This window comes from Lygodium microphyllum, chromosome 19 (genome assembly GCF_053477565.2).
Source record: "Lygodium microphyllum isolate KBCC chromosome 19, Lygodium_microphyllum_v1.1.10, whole genome shotgun sequence".
In the NCBI taxonomy this organism is placed as follows: domain Eukaryota; kingdom Viridiplantae; phylum Streptophyta; class Polypodiopsida; order Schizaeales; family Lygodiaceae; genus Lygodium; species Lygodium microphyllum.
The window spans coordinates 16,649,999-16,671,670 of NC_141153.1; the positions used below are offsets into that span (position 1 = coordinate 16,649,999).

The window sequence follows — 21,672 nt, forward strand, 5'->3', positions numbered from 1 at the left end:
AAGTACAATAATTTTGTATTCTATAAGAACTTTAAAATATTTCCCTTATAGAAAATTCAATGAATCTAGGCTTAGATCATCTCTACATGATCAAAAGTATTGAACTCTTCTCTTGGCTTTTTATAATTTTCTGTCCTATTGCTTTGATAAGAATCTCTACTACTTAGAACTTTCATGTCTCCAAATTCTTCTTATTAGAAGGTTTATCTTTTGTTACCTTTTGCTATCATCTCTCTCTCTCTCTCTCTCTCTCTCTCTCTCTCTCTCTCTCTCTCTCTCTCTCTCTCTCTCTCTCTCTCTCTCTCTCTCTCTCTCTCTGTTGTGTGTGGCATTCTTTGGAATTTGTAGATGTGGCATTCCTCTTTAAAGCCTCTTGCCAATTTGGTTGAGGAGCCATTCAAAGAGTATCTTTGAAGTAATGATTATAATAAATTCAAGTTTAAGAAAGAAGAGAGTATAAGAGTATGTATGGTCTCACATCTTAGAAGGTTAACTGGATCCAAACTAGTATTGACAAAGTTGAAGAAGCATGGCTAAGTTTATTTATTGTTAGTATGATACCTTGTGGAAAGTCTACTATTTTAATCAAATATGTAATTAGACTCAAGAAAAACATGGATTTCAACTGGAATGACCTTAAATGGATGGCAAAGCATTGGGTGATTGGAAACACAAGTTTGGTAGTGATTCCCTTACTCTTCACCAACTAATCACGGATTGGTCAAATTCAAGAATATCTATTCTATATGTACTTTTGGTAGGAAAAAGAAAGGTAGGTAATGTTCACCTCTTCTTAGAAATGCTCTAATGTGTTTCCTAAATGGGAAAAAATTTCTATATGCATTAGGAAATAGGGCCTTTATGAGCATTGATGTGCCATATCTTTATATGATAATACATAATTTGAATATGTTAAGAACTTTATGAGCAATGATTGTACCAAAGGAATTAAATGAGTGAATTTTTTCTTTCCCTTCTTAGGGTGAAGGAGAAACTAGCTTGTTTAGAGAATCTTAAGCATGACGATATTGTCTACAACGTAGTCTTTACACTCATTATGAGAGTTTTAAAGTTCTCATTGGTCCTTATGGGTTATTTACTTGTGCTGGACTAAATGTATAACACTTGAAGATGGTTCCATGACCCAAACAACACAATCTAATGTCGTTGCTCCTTTGCATCCACCATCGAGTACACCACCTAGTGAAGAAGTTGGTAGAAGAGAAGAAGAAGATGATGATGATGACAAAGAGCTTCACCTTCCCTTGGTCCCTTACTCAACATGCCTCTCACTTACTCTCTCTCATTCACTTTGAATAATGAAGGCAAGATGATAGAGTAGAAGAAGAATAGAAAGCTTCAATAGTTATATTGATAGAGCTTCTACATCATAGATGCACTAAAAGGGTGAATATAAATGAGACCTCCCACCCTTATGTAGATATAAAGTAGGGTTAGGATTAGGTCATTTCTCTAGGGTGGTCCACCATTTTAGGGTTAGGATTTGCATCTCACTTTGCATTTTAGGGTTTGCATTCCTTTTCTAGACATATTGCACACTTTTTGTGGGATCTAGGCCGGTCCTTCCTTAAAGCATGCTTGATTCTTAGCCTAATTAGACTATTTCTATACTAATATAATGGTAAATACATGTGTACAATCCATGTAACACTTATGGGTGTAACAAATACAATGCAGATGACAAGTACAATATACATGGAAGTGAGCCCCAAACTCACAAAATAATACATCTATGATAATTTGATTTTCATGAGGTACATAAAATAATATAAGCGCCCAAAAATAATCATTGAAGCGCTCCAGAAATAATAATCCACTATCAAATAAATCTGACACTTGTACTTTGACTTTGCTTTAATCTTCTTTAACTTTAGCATTTACAAAATATTGTTAGCATCATCCCCCTTTGAGATGAGTACCAATCCTATGGCACTCATCTTGGAGATAGCATGATGTAGTTTCAATCCACAATAGTGTGACACAAATTGTTCACATAAGACAAGTTTGAGTTTTGAGTTTTTGCCTTGCCTTTTGTGTTTTGAGTTTTTGAGTTTTTTGAGTTTTATTTATTATTCTTCCTTCAATGCTCACACTATTGTGTTTTGAGTTTTGAGTTTTACTTACTCTTGTTCCTTTAATGCTCACAATGTTAATTTTTGCATTTTTGTGTTGTTTCACCTTGTCTCTCGATACTCTGCTCTAACTGACCATGCATCCCTCTCTTCTAAAACACAAGACTAGCTTTGAGGTGTACTGAACTCACCTACTTACCTTCTCGGGTTGTAGTTCAAAATCTTGAAGGCTCAAAGATGGTTCCATGACCCAAACAACATGGTCCGATGTTGTCGCTCCTTTGAATCTACCACCAAGCACACCAACGAGTTGAGAAGCCAGTAGAGGAGAAGAAGAAAAGAAGAAAGACGACAAAAAGCTTCATCTCCCCTCAGTCCCTCGCTCAACATACCTCTCACTCACTCTCTCATTCACTCTCAACAATGGAGGCAAGATGATAGATGAGAATAGAAAGCTTCAATAGTTGCACCGATAGAGCTACATGGATGCATCAAAAGGGTAAATATAACTGAGATCTCCCACCCTTATATAGACACAAATTAGGGTTAGGGTTAGGTCATTTCTCTAGGGTGGCACACCATTTTTAGAATAGGGTTTGTGCCCCTTTTGCATTTGTGCCCCACTTTGTATTTTATGGTTTGTATCCCTTTTTTGAAATCCGACCCATTTTTTGGGATTTAGGAAGATATTTCCTTGAAGCATGCTTGATCCTTAGCCCAATTAGACTATGCCTAGACTAATACCATGACAATTACATGTGCACAACCCATATAGCAATTGTGGGTGCGACAAATATAATGTAGGTAACAAGTACAATGTGCATGGGAGTAAGTCCCCGGTTCTCACAAAATAATACATCCATGATAATCTGATGTCCATGAGGTATAGGAAATAATATAAGTGCCCAGAAATAATCATTGAAGCGCTTCAAAAATAATAATCCACCATCAAATAAATCTGGCACTTATGCTTTGACTTTTCTTTGACCCTCTTTGACTTTAGCCTTCATAAAATATTGTTAACAACTCGAGAAATAAATAATACATTTTTGGTATATATTAATATTTCTTATTTGATCTCTCATGATAAGAAGAATGATACATTCAAGCAAGTCAATAAGAAAGGGAAGACAAGGACAGAAGGAGAAACACAAGGGGTCCATATCATATCAAGTTAGACTTTGTGGAGAATTTATAGATGTGTCATATTTTTTTCTTTTTTTCTTTTTCTACTTTAACTACAAATGAAGGTAACTACAATGGCCAAGGTCATGCAAGATGAAACCCATCATTATCTTTCTTCCTCATTTTATGCATTAGGTAGTCATGAATATAATTTCAATGGGTCAAGTTATAAAAGAACAAAGCCAACAACTTACCATTTATGTCACTAGAGAAATAGAAGTCACCATTAAATAGATCCGTGAAGAACCAATGCTTTTGATCGATATTGAAGATGTCCATGTTTGTATGTTACATTTGTAATGTTTGCTTTTATACATTGTATTTTCTCATGTGTATTTTTCATAAGCTTTCGACATCGTATCACTTAACTTTGTTATTGTGCAATACCTCCAAGGTCCCAAAAATCTAAGATCGAGGTCAACAAATTCCTGAGTAATTAACTGAGGAAAGCAATGAAAGTATAAATGGGAGCTTGGAAAAGTTTTGTGCAAATCCATTGCAAATCTTGACAAATAACCAAAATTAAATAATACCTTTGCAAAATTTGGCATTCTTTTGTTAAGTTGGTGTCCAACCATCAAGGCCCTACAACTAAAGCAACATTGCATAAAGAAGTTGATAAATTTTCTAAGAAGAGCGGTTATATGCGAACAATACCTTCCGCCAACCTACCAAACTTTGAGGATGAATGAACTCTTTAAGCTCAAGAAAATGGAATTAACCTTGGAAGCCTACTACTCAAAGTTTGTAACCCTACTAAAATACGCACCACCTATGGATATCGTGTAGCAAGTATCCAAATTTTTCCATGGCTTGAATACTCCTCTGAACCACTGTCTTGAAGCAATGCATCCAACAAACTTGCAAGATGCATTACTTCAAGAAAATCTAATCGTCCAAGAACTTAATTCAAGAAATTGTGAAAAAAAAGGATTCCCGAGATCAGGGCAAGAGTTGCCATATGTGCAAAGAGATAGGGCACATCCGTAGGAGATGTCCCTATTGTCAATGCTTCCACTGCAATGAGCTGGGACATGACGTCCAAGCAAACTGCCCTGAACTAAGACCAGAAGACATTGAACCTCCAAGGAAACAAGGCTACACAAGTGCAATCTTCAGATATATGGAGGAACAAGATGAAGACGAAGACCTAGAACCCACTATAACTTTTCAGAATGATTAGCAATCCTAGAAGTTCTATCGACATGTAATACAACTTATATTGGAAATAAATCCTACTCTTGTACCTATGGCTAATTGCAATAATATGAGAAGCACTACTTGTGCCATTAAAAGTAGCGCAACACATGGTGGGTTTTAACCCTCAGGCCTTAAGCCCCATTAATGCTTATCTTACCAAGTTTCTTCCGAGATGAGAACATCTCGAGTTCTTTAAGGGGAAGAGGATGTAACATCCTCGCGCAGCCCATAAAACCCCCCCTTTTTAATTAAGGATTTTTTTTTTTTGGATTATTTTCCCCCCTTCCATCTCCACCGACAGGTAGCGAGGGGGAAAAAGTTGATGTGGTGGGGAGAGAGGATGATGGCAAGAGGAAGTGGAGGATGACAGACGACATGGACAAGGAGAAGATCTTGATAATGATTGCGAGGGGAGGAAGGAGGTGGTGATGAAAAGAAAGAAGAAGGTGATGAAGTGGGCAATGATGGAGAGGGGTGAGGCCACGTGCCTACCACCCCCTGACTCCCTCAACCAGCCCTGGCCCAAAACGATGGGCTCTCCACCACCATGCTATGCCAAGTGGTGGGTGGGGGAGACCACCACTAATCTACGTCCCCCCCCCCCCCACCCCCCCATAATAACCCCCTTCCCCATTATATAAACCCCCTCAATCGCAATAAGGAAAGGGCCTCAACCTACTATTGCACATGTAGAGAGAGAGAGAGAGAGGGAGAGAGAGAGAGGGTGTGACAAAGAGGGAGGGAGAGAGAGAGAGAAAGAGAAGAAGAAGAAGAAGAAGAAGATAGAGAGGTGAGAAGAGAGAGAAGAAGAAGAAGAGGAAGGGCCTCGATGTTGCCGACAGAGGGAGAGAGAGAGAGATAGAGAACCCTTGAGAAGGTTCTCCTTCTCTTCCCCTCCTTCATTTGGAAGGAGATACATGCTCGACTTTCTTATATACTTAAAAATATACATGGTGAATATTATGTTGGCGTAGAGGGAGAATAGATGAGAGAAAAGAAAGATATAGAGAGAGAGGTAGAGAAATTGGCAACACACTAGGGACTAGAAGATGGACCAGTCCCCCCCTTGTGGAGTTATATTATTGACAAGGAGCAAGCTCCTCCAATACACATAAGCTACTTCTTACTTGTAGATCTTGGAAACAAGATCATGGTTCCTTGCACGGTATACAACCAGCTAACACTTGCACAACTTGGAAGTTGGCACATTTTGATCCTTCTTGAATCTCCTCTCCTACATAATATGTGTAGGGCTCTCCTCTTAGCATTTGATTTCAAGTACTTGCACCTTCTCTTCTCCTCTTGGAACTTGATTTTGGCAGAGCTTCCGCAGAACATGCACCTGCTCTTCTCCTCTTGGAACTTGATTTAAGCAAAGCTTCCGTAGCACTTGATTTCAATAGGACTTCCGCAGCACTTGCACCTTCTCTTCTCCTCTTGGATACATGCAAAGTAATGCTTCCTTCATCTCTCCCCTACACCCAACGAGAGCCTCCTCTTTCATAGGCTTTCAAGAGCTTCTCTTCTTGGAGAGAGAGTTGAGTTGTTCTTCATGCAAGATGTGGTTATTCCACTTTGCAGCACTAATTTTGAGATCTCTCTTTGTGTATTGTTTGGATGAAAAAACGTCCAACACGAAAGTTGTAGATCTTGTTGTTTTCGATAACCCACGCAGCCCATTCTTAGAGATCGTTTTTCTATTGCGAGATATTTTAAAAATGGATTTTCCAAAAAAAATTACTTTTTAAACTGTACTCTTAACTTGTAGTCCATACAACCACCTTGAGTCATAGATAAGGAGAGTTCATTAGATTGCCTTGGGCCTCAACCTTAAGATTGAATTCCACACAAAAGCTTTTGTCATTTTAGACCTTAGAAAGAGGAAATCACTTCTCTCCTCACTTCCAGAGGATTATGTCTCTCATCTTTCTTAGTGAGAGAATTCCCTCTCTCATCTTTCTTAATGAAAGAAAAGACCTTAAACCTTGACTTGTAGGGGAGATGATGACCCCAAATGAATGCAATACTCATTACACACAAATAAACATTCCCAAGTGTCCCTAGATGCACACATAAATACATATGTACAATGCTAATGCACTTCCTCCTCTTAGAACTCAATCCATCTTCATTTATATGTAACTCCTTGATTCTTGTGTACACTCTTACACTTGGCACCAGATACTTCTTTCCCCCTTCATAACTTGTATTGTATGTACCAGATATCCCCATCACGGTGCTCTGATCACCCCATTAAGTGATGCATTAGGAATATTAGTCTCTAAATGGTCTCATGGCCATGCTAGATCATCATCAACATTTAAAAAAAAGTAAGTCATTAATTTATTGACATGAATTTATTAAATAGAGAATGTGTAATAAGCAATCAATATACTGATATTCCTCTGGATTCTAAACAGTTGAACTCAATTGTAGGGGGGATATATAGTCCTTAAGAAGATCAGGAAAGTCTTGTAGTTCTCTCTCAGTCATAAACTAAGCGTCCAATGGGGGATAAGTTTTAAACTTAACTAGATACTTCCGTAATGCCGTACTTGGCCTTAGAGTATTGTCTTGATGGTGTAAAATTCTTTCAGGCAGAAGGAATTTTTATGTTTCTTCTATGTCATGTAAATCTTCCTTGATTGGTTCCATTGGAGGTTCTCTAATATAGGGACGTAGCAAACTTATATGGAAAGCATTATGAATGTTCCAATGACTTGGTAGATCCAAACAAAGAGTCACATCATTTTATCTTATTTGTGATCTTGAAAGGGCCATAATAGCGATTAGAAAGCTTAACTACTTTACCCTTTTGACCTTTCTGCTTCTTCTAGCAAGCCTTCTCAAACTTAAGAAGAACATACTGTCCCAACTTGAGATCTAACTTACGACGATGCTCATCTACTTTGCGTTTATACTTCTCTTATGTTCTTTGGATAACAGCTTTTACTTAAGTAAAAGTTGTATCAATGTCTCTAATGAACTCATCTGCTACAAAGATATTATCCTTCGTAAGAAGAATGGGTGGTAAATGAGGCTTACCATAGATGATCTCAAAGGGTGCCTTACCAGTACTAGAGTGCACCGTATTATTGTATGAAAACTCTACTAAAGGCAAATATTTTTTCCATTCTCTTTGATTATCAGAGACATAGGATTTCAACAGTTCCAAAACAGTAGAATTAGCACATTCACTCTGCCCATCCGTTTGAGGATGATAAGAGGATGAAAACTTTAACTTTTTCCTAAGGTTCTCGAAGAGACCTTGCCAAAAGAGGCTGGTCATGCAGGGATCTCAATCACTTATAATGGACTTATGCATGCCATGATGCTTGAAAATATGAGGAATGAATAGCTTAGCCATATGATTGGCTTTGATTGTCTTTCGCACAAGTATAAAGTGAGCTTGCTTACTGAATCTATCAATGATAGTCCAGATTGCATCATTGCCTGCTTGTGTGCGAGGAAACTCCATGATAAATTCCATGGCTATACTTTCCCAAGGCTCATTGGAAATAGGTAATGGCTTGAGTAGACCAGGTGGTTTATGCCTGTCATACTTTACTTTTTGGCATATCTTGCACTCGCGGACATATCTTTCAATGTCAGCTCTAAGAGTGGGCCAAAAGAAATATCTTTCCAATGCTTGAGTAGTGGGTAGAATACCCCTATGTCCAACATATGGAGATGCATGTGCTTCATCCATTACCTTGTGTCACAATGGTAATGCTACACAAATTGCTTGATGATGATATAAATAACCATCTCGAATCGAGTAAGGTATAATCAACTGACCTAAGTTAAGCTAATCCCATATGGTTGAGAAGTCAGAATCAATTGCATATATTTTGGGTAAATCCATGAACTCGTTATGGTAAATAATTGTGATTGCATTCACTCGAGGTCGTCGTGATAGAGCATATGCTACCACATTCTTAGTTCCATGTGTGTGAAGGATTTGAAAATGAAACATGAATAAGAAATTTTCCCAACGCATCTATTTCTCTAAGAGCTTCTTCCGAGTGAGGAAGTATCTTAGACTTTGTTGATCTGTTTTAATAACAAAATCTGCACCAAGTAAATAGTGTTTCCATACTTGAGGAGCATGTACCACCGCCATAAGCTCTTTCTCATATATTGGAGCATGTAGCTCATGGTTGTTGAGGCGTCGGCTCTCAAATGCTACTGCATGATGCTCTTGGTTAAGCACATATCTAATCCAATCCCCACAAGCATCGTAGTGAACTTCAAAAGGTTTTTGAAGATCGGGAACTATGAGAACTAGTTCTTGAGTCACAAGAAACTTAATTCTTTCAAAGGCTTGTAGTTGCCTTGATCCCCAACAAAAAGGCATTCGCTTCTTAGTAAAGTCATGGAGAGGAGATGCAACATATGCAAAACCTCATATGAACCTCCTATAGTATGAACATAGGCTCAAGAAACTTCTAACTTCATATATAGAAGTAGATGTAGGCCATTCAACAATGGCTCGAATCTTCTCAGGATCCATTTTTACCAAATTGTGAGAAACAATATGGCCTGAGTAATAAATTTCTGAAAGGAAAAATTCACTCTTATTAGCATTGACTTGTAGTTTATACTTGCGAAGCTCTTGGAAAACAATATATATATGTTTTTATGCTCTTCTTTAGACCGTGAAAATATTAGAATGTCATCAAAGAAGACACCTGTGAACTTTGAGTGAGGTCTGAAAATTCTCTCCATCATTCGATTGAATGTGGTGGGTGCATTAGTCAAACCAAATGGCATGACTAAGAACTCGTATAGTCCAAATCTCATACGAAAAGTTGTCTTATAAACATTTTCAGGTGCTATTCATATCTGGTGATAGCCGCTCTTGAGATCAATGTGACTAAAGATACTAGCCCCTTGCAACTTATCCAAGATATCATCTATCCTTGGGATAGGAAAATGATTCTTGATTGTGATCTTGTTCAAAGATCTGTAGTCTATGCACATATGGAAAGAACCGTCTTTCTTTTGAATAAGTAAGACTGGAGAGCAGTATGGATAAGAGCTAGGTTGAACTAACCCTTTTTCCAACAATTCATTTACTTGTGTTAGGATCTCTTCTTGTTGACTTGCACTTACTCGGTAAGGCGGTTGGTTAGGTGGTGAATTGCCTCGTATAAGATCAATTGTGTGATCTTCTAGGCACTTAGGAGGTAACTCTCCTAGGAGTGAATCACTAAAACAATCTTCATATTGTTTAATAAAATCATGTCTAGCTTGATCAATTAAAGAGAGGGGTTCTTTTAATGTTTGAGACTTAGAAGCATTAGTTGATATTATGTGTTCATTAGAGGCACCAAGTGCCCTTGAATCATTAGTTTCTTTTGAATCTCTCACAAAAATCATGCACGCACAGAAATAGCTTTCTTCATTTATTTAGAAATACTAACATGACTAGCCATTGGCACAGGCCAATCTCTAGCATCAGCAATGCATACTATGTTCCGACCCTTGAATTGAAATGCAAGGGTCTTCTTAACAAAATCAGGAGGAGGTCTAATTTTTAATGCCAAGGCATGCCTAAGATAACATCACAATTACCTATGGGTGCAAGTAGAAAAGATTCTTGGTCACGGTAATCCCCAATTCCAAGATTCAACTTCCCTTGAATAGGAGTAGAATTGGTTGTAAGTCCTTCAAATGCCGATCCTAATCCAATTGGTGTTCCCAATCAATCTGGTGGAATTTGTAGCCTTTCAACAGTATCTGTTGACACAAAATTATCTGTAGACCCTGGATGAAAGAGTATCAAAACTTGTTGATTGTTGAGTGTCCCCCAACCCTTTAAGAGTTGTCTTTTCTTCTCATTTGAATGAGTATTAGCTTGCACATCCGGAACAGAATTTGAGGATGGTGGAGGAGGATCTTTAACCACATTTTCTTCCTTTCTTTTGTGAGGATAATCAGACTTCATATGCCCTAACTCACCACAAAGAAAGCACCTTCCTTCCTCTTTGTACTTTTATATCTCAGAGGGTGAGAGATACTTGTGCTTCTTCTTGTTACCCTCTGGCTTTGAATATTGGTCATGGGTATAGGTAGGTCTTCTTCAATTAGTCCTGTCTCTTGGTTGATCATAGAACTGCTCTTGTCTAGCTCTATAAGAACTCATCTCCAACTTTTGAGATGTACCAGGTGTATGCAAACTTTCAACTATGATGGCAGACTCCATCATGCGAGATAAGGTTTCATGTGGATACACCTTCATGGTTCTATGTAAATGAGCAAGTAGGCTAGCTTCAAACTTCATTTTCTTCTCTTCATTGCTAATCTCCATGAAAGGAGTAACCTTGAGAAGAGTAGACCAAAACTTGTCCACATAACTAGTGACCTTTTCATGCTCTTTCTGGCCTAGCCAATCCACTTCTTCTTGACATCATTCTCAAAATCAGGAGGCAAGAACTGATTATAAAAATTCTTCTTGAACTTTTCCCAAGTCGTAGGTTTCCTTACCTCCAAAATGAGAGTCAACCACCAATTGCTAGCAATGTCTTTCAAGTGCATACCTACATGCCTTAGCTTGGACTTTTCTGAGAAATTACCATTAAAAAAACCAACTTCAAATTCGTTGACAAAGGCTAATGCCTTAGCAAGGTCTCTCTTACCGGAGTAAGAGTCAAACTTTATGTCATTATCCCTAGACTTGAAAGTCTTAGTCTTCTTAAGCTTGCTCCTCTTATGGTCCATCTTTGTCCATTTGCGGATTGTACGAGACTTAGAACCAAGAGAGTAGAAACTAGAAGATGATGAGGAGGAGGAGGAACTTGAGTAATCAAGGGAGTAGCTGGTTTGCTGAGGGAGATGACTCCCTCCTTATCTGCCTCACTCGAGGTGAGGTCTTTTTACTCTTCTTGACTTGAGAATCCTTCTTCCTTCTAGGAAGCTTCTCAACAATTGGATGCTTTGCATCTTCACCATCAATTGGTGCAATGGTGTTTCCTCCAATATCACCATCTTTTGGAGAATTTGGTTCTTCATAAGTAGCTTCTTCCCTTGCCCTTAAGCTGTCAATCAATTGATGTACTTTGGGAATCTCCAATAAGCTACGATACTCTGTCAATTGAGCCTGTAATTGCTCACTTGTGGGTGCTTCATCAGTTGCCATCTTTACCTTCTTCTTGCAAGGATCGCTTTTACTTTGAGAAAAGCAAAGAGACCTTCTCTAATACCACTGTTATAGAATCTGAGATACATGCTCGACTTTCTTATATACTTAAAATATATATGGCGAATATTATGTTGGTAGAGAGAGAGAATAGATGAGAGAAAAGAAAGATGTTGAGAGAGAGGTAGAGAAATTGGCAACACACTAGAGACTGGAAGATGGGGCAGTCCCCCCCCCCCCCCCCCCCCTTGTGGAGTTATATTATTGACAAGGAGCAAGCTCCTCCATTACATATAAGCCAATTCTTACTTGTAGATCTTGGAAACAAGATCACGGTTTCTTGCATGGTATACAATTGGCTAATACTTCCACAACTTGGAAGTTGGTACCTTTTGAACCTTCTTGAGTCTCATTCTCTCCTACACAATATGTGTAGGGCTCTCCTCTGGGCGCTTGATTTTAGCCGTAGCACTTGCACCTTCTCTTCTCCTCTTGGATACATGCAAAGTGATGCTTCCTTTACCTCTCCCTTACACCCAAGGAGAGCCTCCTCTTTTATAGGCTTTCAAGAGCTTCTCTTCTTGGAGAGAGAGTTGAGTTGATCTTCATGCAAGATGTGGTTGTTCCACTCTCCATCACTAATTTCAAGATATCTATTTGTGTGTTGTTTGGATGAAAAAATGTCCAACACGAAAGTTGTAGATCTTATTGTTTCCGATAACCTTCGCGGCTTATTTTTAGAGATCGCTTTTTTATTGCGAGATATTTTAAAAATAGATTTTTCAAAAAACTAATTTTTAAACTATACTCTTAACTTGTGGTCCATGCAACCACCTTGAGTCATAAATAAGGAGAGTTCATTAGATTGCCTTGAGCCTCAACCTTAAGATTGAATTCCACACAAAATATTGTGCCAAAGAGAAAATCACTTCTCTCCTCACTTCTAGAGGATCACGTCTTTCGTCTTTCTTAGTGAGAGAATTCCCTCTCTCGTCTTTTTTAATGAAAGAAAAGACCTTAAACCTTGAGTTGTAGAGGAGAGGATGATTCTAAATGAATGCAATGCTCATTACACACAAGTAAACATTCCCAAGCATCCTTGGATGCACATATAAATACATATAGACAATGCTAATGCACTTTCTCCTCTTAGAACTCAATCCATCTTCATTTATGTGTAACTCCTTAGTTCTTGTGTACACTCTTACACTTAGTAGACACTTCTTTCCCCTTCATAACTTGTACTATCTGTACTAGATATCCCCATCACGGTGCTCTGATTACCACATTAAGTGATGCACTAGGAATTCTAGTCTCTAAATGGTCTCGTGGCCATGCTAGATCATCATCAATACTTAAAGAAAAGTGAGTAATTAATTTATTGACATGAATTTATTAAATAGAGAATGTGTAATAAGCAATCAATTTAGTGACACCCAGAAAACTAGAAAGCTTATCACAACGTTCTACAGTCGTACAACCTTTAGGTATTGTTAAGTTAGAACCCAATTCATGCCATTTTAGGGGACCAGAATAGGACTATGCCCTAAAGGAAAAGAGGTTGAGCGATGCATCCCTCTCATTTTCCATTCTTCTTGAACCAAGTGTGGTATGGGTTTGCTTCGGATTGGGTATCTCTACATAAAGTAGGATGTCGAGAATCCAATGATAGAATACTGTCAGAAGGCCTTGACCCTAGGAGCCCAGATTTCAAGTCGATCTGATTGGGTTCGGCCCCGAATGTCGGAACATTCCATGGGAGTACCGGGCAACAACGCTTAGATTAGTTTCTTGATGAACTGCTAAAAACGTGCTTGGATGGCCGATAGACAGGCACATTACAGTTGGTATCAGAGTGAAACTTCATAATGGTGCGTAATTGATTAATGTATAGTTTGTAGACATATCCTAAACAGATGAAGACGAAGATCTAAAACCTACTACACCTCTTTAGGATGATTAGCAATCCTAGAAGTTCCACCGACATGTAATACAACTTATATTGGGAATAAATCCTACTCTTGTACCAATGATTAATTGTAATAATATGAGTTACTTTAACTTCATTCATTACAAGTAGCACAGTGGACACATGGTGGGTTCTAACCCACAGAACCCTAAGCCCCATTAATGCTTGACTTCCACAATTCTTCCGAGATGAGGAGATCTTGAGTTCTCTAAGGGGGAGAGGATGTAATGTTTCGCAGTAAAACCCCCCCTCAATTTTGAATAAAAATGTAAATTTTTTTAATATCTCCCCCCTACCGTCACTGACAGTTGACGTGGCGAGGGGGAAGAAGTGGGCGTGGCGGGGAGAGAAGATGATGGCGAGATGAAGGAGGGTGGCAACAAGTATGAGGAAGGAAGGAGACGCCGTGATGATACCAAGGAAGGAGAAGACATAGACGACAACGAATGAGGAAGAGGTGACACAAACAGTAGAGCTGCAGAAGAAGGCCACGTGGCCTACATTCCTCCCCCCCCTAACTCATGACCAGTCTGCCATGCATACGGACAAGTGGTGGGTAGGGGGAAGACACCACCACCACCACCACCACTTCACTTCGCCCCCCCTCCCAAAAAAAACGATACCACTCTCCCTCCTATAAACCCCCCCCCCCCCCCCCCCCCCCCCCGCCCCCCATCATCAAGGGAGAAAAAAATACCTTGAAGGGCTCAATGCTGTGTAGGTAGAGACACAATACAACACCCTCTTTCCTAAAACATCCCCCAATTGTAATGATAAATATGAAGCCTTAGAGGAGGCCACGTCACACTGAAGGAAGATAGGGAGACGGTGATAGACAGGGTGAGAGAAAGAGAGAGAGAGAAAGAGAGGGAGAGGCCACCTTATTCTCCCCCCTTTTGCTGGCAGAGGGAAAGAGAGAGAGAGAGAAAGAAGAGAGGTGAGAAGAGAGAAGAAGAAGAGAAAAAAAGAAGAGGGAGAGAGAGAGAGAGAGAGAGAGAGGGAGGGAGAGAGAATCTTTCTCTTCCCCGAAGAGGGTGGCCACACGCATCTTTTTTCCCGTTGCCGCAAACCTATATCTGTCTCACGAGATTATCCACTGCTTGCAAACTCAATTCTCTCCCCAATTGGCCCCACTAATCGAGCATAAGGTGTAGAAGTCTTGTGCGACTCGCGTCTGAGGGAGACAAAGATCGAGGATGGCCCCCAAGCGGAAAATGATGTGAGCGGATAGAAATCCCAAAACAAGCAGCAAAGCCTCGGGTGAGGACATCACTACCCATCCAACTACGGTACTAGTCGTAAGTATATATTTTCAAATTTTAGATACTTTCTTTGAATCACGCATAAGAAACATTAGACCCACATGAGAATGGTTTATTGAAAATGATAAATTCATCGCAACATTCGAAAGGTGGAGTTACGAAGTGCTTGCATCAAGAGAAGCAAATTGCATCTAGATGGTATGCGACAAATTCATACATAGCATAGTAACATTCCAAAGTATTGTTGACTCTCCTTTTCGAGAAAATAATAGATATGTATCTCCCCACACCGAGCGTATGTCATAGCTTTTATGCTTGATGGATTGTATGGTAAGTAATCTAGGCTAGGGGAAATTCAATTTCAAGTCTCTAAGGTCTTTGCCCAAGCTCTCGCTAATATGGAATTGTTTAATAGATTGGGGATCTTGATGTTATGCATAGTTAGTGCAAATAATAGTGATAAGGGCAAAAACTAAGATGCCTTGGGGTTTGTCGGGCAACTACTACCTTCATCAAGCCAACTCATGGATTGGGCTAGATACAAACTACAATTTCAAGCTTTAAAGGCAAGTGGAGAGCTCTAGGGATTAGGAAACCCTAAGTCGAAGAAAAGATTGATGCTTTTGTACTTGTTGGGAAGAAGATTGGCCTATTGATCAATGTAAGTGACTACTAGGACTTATGTCTTGTACAGAATTTGAAACCTTAACATATGCCTTAGTCGAAAGAAGGGTGTGTTAAGTAAATTTTACATGGAACTGCTCTTGATTCCGAGGGGGAGAGAAAATGCACAATGGAAAGATTGTCGCAACTATTCTTGCAATGTTGAAAAATGATACCATTGTTTTCGTTGATTGATCAAATAACATCTTAAATGCTTTTGCATTAAATTGATTGTGGAATGTGATTTGGATGATTATTCCAAGTGCTTGTGTTTGATGATAAATGCATGGTAAGGGTCTGTGATGACAAATTGCCATGGGAAAAGTAAAGGAAATTTTTTCTTGGAAGATGATATTAGGGTTGATTGCCTTGATTGTGCTTGATTCTTAATTGGATTAATTAAGGAAGGATATTTTGCGTGGGTGGATCATCTCCAAGGTCAGGCTACGTTTCAACCTGAGGGCACTGCTCAATTCATGGGTCGAAGGTTGAGTGGTGAAAAGGCCATCCACGGAAATTATGTCTCACTCCTAGATTGCTTGGGGTCAGTGGAGCTCTGGACACCCCTTGTCGAGTTCGGAGCTGGAGACTATTGCCATGAGCTCAATGTCTGGGCATTGGAACATCCTATTCTAGATAAAGGATAGAACTTGTGGTGCCATGTGATTTGGACCAGTTACTTCTGCAGGGCAGAAGGGGTACTTCTGTTGGACAGAAGAGGATATATAATCCTCCTATATGGGCAGGAGACAAAGATTAACTTGAAGATAAGTTAAGAAACTTGTTTGAACTTGTTTTTCAAAGATCTACTAGCTATGTATTCGTATTTGTGACCTAAATTACACGAACGAACCATGTCCCCTAAAAGGCTTAATTAAGGAAGCTAGTTTTAAGTGTCGCACATAAATGTGATACGACCTAATTAGAAAACCAAAGCTATCAAGGGAAGTGGGTCTATCCTACAACAGGGTGGTCCCATAAAACTAGGAAGCTTCTCACAATGTTCTATAGTTGTACGACCTTTAGATATTGTTAAGTTAGAACCCAATTCATGCCATTTTAGGGGACCAGAATGGGAATATGCCCTATGAGCAGAGAGGTTAAGCGATGCATCCCTCTCATTTTCCATTCTCTTTGAACCAAGTGCAATATGGATTTTCTTTGATTTGGGTATCTCTACGTAAAGTGGGATGTCTAGAATCCAATGCCAGAATACTGTCAGGAGACCTTGACCCTAGGAGCCCAGATTTCAAGTCGATCCTAGTGGGTTTGGCCGTAAACATTCCATTGCAAGGCGAACTCGGAAAACCCTAGGCGAGAAATCTCAAAACATTCCATGGGAGTACCAAGCGGTGACGCTTACATTCGTTTCTCGATGGATTGCTAAAAATGTGCTTGGACGACCGATAGGCAAGTACGTTACATAGAAAAAATAAGATAGATGACCATAATAACCAAGGAGGTGATGGCATTAAAAGAGGCCATAAAGGTAAGGCAAGGGGCGAAGAAAGTCTAAAAGACTTGTATGATGAACAAAGCGAGATCCACATTGCTCTAGAGGCACAATGTGCTCTCACATCTTAGGACATGCAATGCCTTGAGAAAGAGCTCAATAGCATAAAGCAACTGAGAGAACAACTATCCAAAGGGATACAAGAGGCAAAGGCGCAAGGTGAGAAAGAAGCAAGGAGAAATATGGTGGAATTGCATAACCAACTTCATGCAGTACTCCACGAGCAAGCCATCCTAAGGGAACAAGTGGAGTGATGGGTTTGAGAAAAGGAACAAATGAATACATTATGGCAAGAGAGAGCAAGAGTAGGTAATCACTACCCTAGCCCAATACCAGAACCAAGGATTGGAGTAGATGAAAGGGAAGGCAGAAGGATGGGCAGCTAAGAATGAGGACACTATTAAAGACTTAGCTTACCACCTGGTGCATTTAGAGAGCAAACACATTATGGTGAAAAGCAAAGTTGCAGTTCTGTGGAGATAGGGATACTTGAGCAGACAAAAACCTTCTTGAACACAGTACTAAATGTCACTCAAATAAAAGAGGAAGAGACAATTGAGAAATTCAAAAGGAAATTAGAGCTGGCAAGGAGAGCACTTAAACAACGTGGACTCCATACCAAGGCACCCAAACCTAGCACTAGCTTAGGAGTAAAGGAACAAATACCACATTTGATAACGTCTAGATTAACCATGCAAGAACTTGAATTGCTAGGGTTTGGGGAGTCAGAGCAACGAGCATAGCCTCCCCCTAATGAGCCAAGAGAGCCAATACATGAAGAGGGGTGGGACTTTGAGCATGACCACACTGAGGAAGAGAAAATGCATGAACCAAGCCCCCATTGTAAACACAATCACAAAAAAAAGAGGAAGGTGAGGAAGCCATAACCCTTCAGAGAATGGTGGAAATGAGACAAAAGTGGAGAGAGTAGGTAGAGTTAGCACAAAGAAAACTCCAAGACAAGTTGCCACAATTTTCTCATGTGGCCATTCCTCAAGCAGAGGACTGTGTTCCTCTAAAAATTGGAACCAAGAACTTGTAGTAAGTATGGGAGTAGTGGGAGAAACCTGGCAGACCCTTTGAATTTGTCTTTACCTTCCCTCAAACAATGGACAGAGTATTATCTCCAAGGGTAGTGGAGGAGATGATAAAGCTCTCAAACATTGGACAAAGTATTATCTCCAAGGGTAGTGGAGGAGGTGATAAAGCTCTCAAACATTGGACAAAGTATTATCTCCAAGGGTAGTGGAGGAGGTGATAAAGCTCTCAAACATTGGACAAAGTATTATCTCCAAGGGTAGTGGAGGAGGTGATAAATCTCTCCACGAGGCTAGGAAAGAGATGGGGTTAGAGGAGAGGATTAGACACCTTGCAAGGTGGCAACAAGAGATTGTAGATTATTGGAAGAACAAGGCAGTGGAGGTGTCGAGGAAAGTGGAGGGATATGAAGCACAAGCTAAGTGGCATAGAAACATATGGGACTCTAGCTTAGATGCTTGGATGGCATTCTCTAGTACACTATCATACAAGAGGAATGGTCCTACCTGCATGCCCTACCCCCACTGAGAATTGGAGTTGATGTTATTTAGGAGGTGTATTGTAGGTATGATTTCCTTAAGATTTACAATGTGAATGCCGCATCTGTAGAGGGATGCTTAACTTTCATAGAGAAGGACATCCATAGCAAGCTTCCTCAGGGAATTCTCTTCTTACTTAGATATTGCCTTCATTATCTCTAGCTCTTGCAAATATTACAAAAGAAAAAGCTTACTAGCAGAGGAAGAGTGGTTATTGCCCCTCTTTTTTGACATTAATATAGGGATAGATAGCTATGCAATGAACCGCCTCATAATGAGAACCACCCTCTTGCTAGCATTTTGTATTAACTTATTAAAGATATGAGAGGTAGTAGGTCTATTGGGTGCAACCACCCAATTTTTTCCACCACATCTCTCAATGTAAGAATCAACTTTAAGGGCTATATGCAAAGTAGAGATTCCCAAGCAAATCCCTCAAGCCTCCCCACAGTTTGTGGCCCCTACCCATGAATGGGATGCCACTTAACATGCTCTCTTGTAATTAAAAAGACAAAAAAAGAAAAGAAAATCAAAAAAAGGAGAGAAAAATTTAAAAAAGGAAAGAAAATAAAAATGAAATCCCTCTATTTGTACTCCATGAGTATCATAACCACTGCACCTAGGGCCACCCTAGTCCCTCCCCCACTTCACAACTTAAGACACATCAAGGGCAAGACATTTTGATAGATCTATCTCCCTAAGTTACACATGGCACCTCCCTTTATATGAACTAGTTTCTCAAGTGTGGGACAACATCTCAGGCTTGTCAACCTATCTTCTACTTCCACCATCACTTGCATAGTGCATTGCACGATAAGGTAGACACATCCCCCTAGGAAGTGCACTCTTCTTCTTTTTAGGTACATTGTGCAGTGGTGTAGCAAGCCAACAATCGTAGAGGCCTTCTTCAACCACCAATCTATCTTCAATATTGGCAATCTTAAAACCTGTTTTACAGAGTGTCTCCAACATGACACACCTCCCTAAAGGCTCCAAGAATCATTCCACACCAACCCTCAACATCTTTAGCCCATACCATCAAGTTCCATGGGATTGACACTTAGCTAGAAGGGGGTAAATATTAACCGTTGGAAGACCAAGATGGAAAATTTTTGGAAAATCAAAAGCGGAAGATAGTTCCAAGGCAAGAGGAAGATAGAGAACAAAGGCACATTGTACACAAAACACAAGAAAATTTCTAAATGTAAGAGGAAGGCTCACAAGAATAAGTGTACCTTAATATTTTTGCAAGAAGAGCACCATGCACATTATAATTTATCTTGTAAAAGAGCAACAAGCTCTCTCCTATGCAAGTTGTAAAGAATGAGAGACACGGGTTAAAGCCAAGCTAATAGGAAAGGAGGAGAAAAAAGTGTGGAGAAATGGATAAAGACTAGACCAAAAAGGGGATGTCCATCCAAGGAGGAGATAGGGCATGTATAAAAGTTAAAAAGTGAACGAAGAAGCTCATTCTTGATGTGTGGCTAAACTTGCTCTCTTCTCATTTCTTGCTTCTTGCTTCATTTTTGTGTATAAGAGAGGGAGTGTGAGAGAGGGAGAGTGTGTGTGTGTGTGAGTGAGGAACCATGGAGAAGCTCTTCCTCTCCTCTCTTCATCTTCATCTTCTTCTCTTCTTCTTTCTTAAGTGTGTAGCAATGGAGCTTGAAACTTGGAGCTTGAGATGGAGCTTGTTTGAGAACACATCTTGGATCGTGGAGCTATTGCTGGATTTGTGGGAGGAGGTAACTCAATTGGATTCAAAGGTAAGCTCACTACACTTGTCTATTGGAGAGTGCGCACGACTATGTGAGAGGTGGCCATAGCTCTTAGCTTGAAACGCTTGAAGCAATAAGTGGTTTGTGGGTCTTGGTGGCGCCATGCTTGCAAGAGCGATGACAATGTCACATCCAAATACAAGCACTTACGTTACGCAAAATTTTCATTTGCCTTATCATCCACTCTACTAGACCCTTGCATGCATCATTCAATATAAGAAATCCATGCATGTACATCCTCATCCACATTCCCATAAAAATAGCCCATCTTTGCATTTAAGAATTGCCAAACCCAAGAACCAAGCCACTTGTAGAACTCCTCTATAGAGGCACCAAAATTTATGTCATACAAGTTATGGAAGTAGCTCAAACTCCAGCCACCATAATTTTTCTAATAACCTCTAACGATGCAAAACAAGGTCCAACCCAAAAGATCCTCCCTAAATGACCACCTAGCCTCCCTACTACAAAGCACAACAATCCAAGATTCAAAGAGCACCACTATAAGTTTACTTCTTCAAGATCTCTTTCACTACTTATCATCAACCATACTTTATTTGTGTCAAACAAAGGGAAGTACACCATACTCAGTGTAGATCAATCTCATGAACCACCACAGTATTGAAGTATCATGTTACCAAGGCAAGTAGCATTGCATAATCTTAGAGTTAGTGCATAAAAGATTTTAGGCATTTCATCTTGACCTTTCATTAAGAGATAACTCAAAGTTACCAATAATCATTCTCACCCATCATAATCACTCAAAGCACCGAGCTCTGAGGAAAAACATAAAGCATCAAAGTTACATATCATCATGAACATGTTCACATTCTTATATGAAAGGAAAACACATGGCTCCATCAAACCATCACCAACATGACATAAGAATTCCATGGTAAACGTAGAGATGTGAGAAAGCTCACAATTCAATTAAGATCCACACCATAGAGCTTAACCTATATAGCAACACAAATCCACCAAATCACAATCGAATGCATCTTGAGCATTGAAAGGTGATTGTAAGCATCACAACTCATAGTATTATTTTTGACATAAGATGTAAGAGAATCACCACATTAACTCATCAAGCCAAACAAGAGTATTAGTGTAATGTAAACATGTGATCACTAGGCAAGATCACTAGTGTTTCCAACACAAAACTTACTAGAACCATAATATCCCATAGTCTTCAAAATAAGAAAGAGCTAAGGTAAGAGGAGAGAATGCTCAAAATTTTCAAAGGAATAAAGGTGGTAATCTAGGATATAGAGATCACCAATACTGCAATTCTAAA

General features: G+C 39.5%; 1 protein-coding gene across 1 annotated transcript in view; it reads left to right on the forward strand.

Moving 5' to 3' along the window:
* LOC148019603 (protein NRT1/ PTR FAMILY 8.3-like) overlaps positions 1 to 21,672 on the forward strand; it is a 124,395-nt gene that overhangs the window by 90,536 nt on the left and 12,187 nt on the right. The window lies entirely within an intron of this gene.